At 40.0% G+C, this 1,152-nt stretch overlaps 1 protein-coding gene across 1 annotated transcript in view; it reads left to right on the plus strand.

Moving 5' to 3' along the window:
• Positions 1-1,152, plus strand: part of LOC107758222 (gastrula zinc finger protein XlCGF57.1-like) — a 9,297-nt gene that overhangs the window by 1,591 nt on the left and 6,554 nt on the right. The gene's annotated exons all lie outside the window — the stretch shown is intronic.

Below are 1,152 nucleotides of genomic sequence, written 5' to 3' on the forward strand. Positions count from 1 at the left end.
AAATATGATCGTGGTTTTGCGCAGCTTGTCTGTGAACAACGGCTCTGTGTAGTAAATGCTGCTCAATGTGAAAGCACGCACGTGATGGAGATTTACCGCTGATTACAGAACTGGCTTTACTGACAAGATGCGCATTAAATATCGCATGCGATTTATCGTGCAGCCCTAATACATATTATGTACAAATAATTGAATACCAAATATAAATCATAAATACCTAAATATTAACTTTATGTATAATTTGTACATTTTAATCAGATCATTTAAGTCCATTAACTCTCACTCTGATTGATTGACCCTCTTACCAGTGCACTGACTACTGAACTAAGGGAGCTTATTGAGATGCACCCAGAGATTTAGGCCCAATCCCATTTCTACCCCTTAGCCCTTCCCCTTTCCCCTAAGGGGAAGGGGTAGGGGTGTCTCGATTCTCTTTTGGTTGGAGGGGTAGGGGTAGGGGAAGGGCCAGATAGCCCTTCAAACGAAGATTTTTCGGGACCACACTTCAAACGAAGGGGTATGAATTATCTCAGAGTAAACCGCGCTTCAGCGGCAACATGGCTGCCCGAGCGAACAAAAAGACACATAAATCTAAGCATTTTTGCCATTAATAAAGATTTTAACTTAAAGTAATCATTTGTTTTATGCTACATTCAATCGTGAGTTCATATTTACGGTCATGTTACTCAAAGAAATGTTTGCAAAAAATCGCTAAAGTTTGCTAACGTCATATCATTACAGACTGCACGATAGTGCCACAACATATTTTCATGTCTGAGCAGGGAGATAACCATCGTAGACATTGAGGGGGGCTAACGTTAGTCCCCCCAATAATTACAAATTGCTAAACCCTTTTCTCAAATATTGCCAATCCGAGAGCGAGAGAGAGAGAGAGATGAAAGTTGCGTGTATGCGCATGTGCGTTTCTTTTTTTAGAGTGAGTTTACTTAAAAAACAGCGATTTTATCCTCTCGTTGCTGGAAAATACAATGTAGTGATTCAGTATTTAAACTATTAATAAAAGTCGTGGGGCAGCGTTGACAAGTTTCTTTGCTCCTGGATGTGAGCTGCACGATCTCTGATATGTGTGTGTGTGTGTGTGTGTGTCAGTAAGCAGCACATTAATATAGAACGATAATTAAAGGCTCTAAT

The sequence above is a fragment of the Sinocyclocheilus rhinocerous genome, unplaced genomic scaffold (assembly GCF_001515625.1).
Source record: "Sinocyclocheilus rhinocerous isolate Xijiao unplaced genomic scaffold, SAMN03320098_v1.1 scaffold1315, whole genome shotgun sequence".
NCBI classification, from domain to species: domain Eukaryota; kingdom Metazoa; phylum Chordata; class Actinopteri; order Cypriniformes; family Cyprinidae; genus Sinocyclocheilus; species Sinocyclocheilus rhinocerous.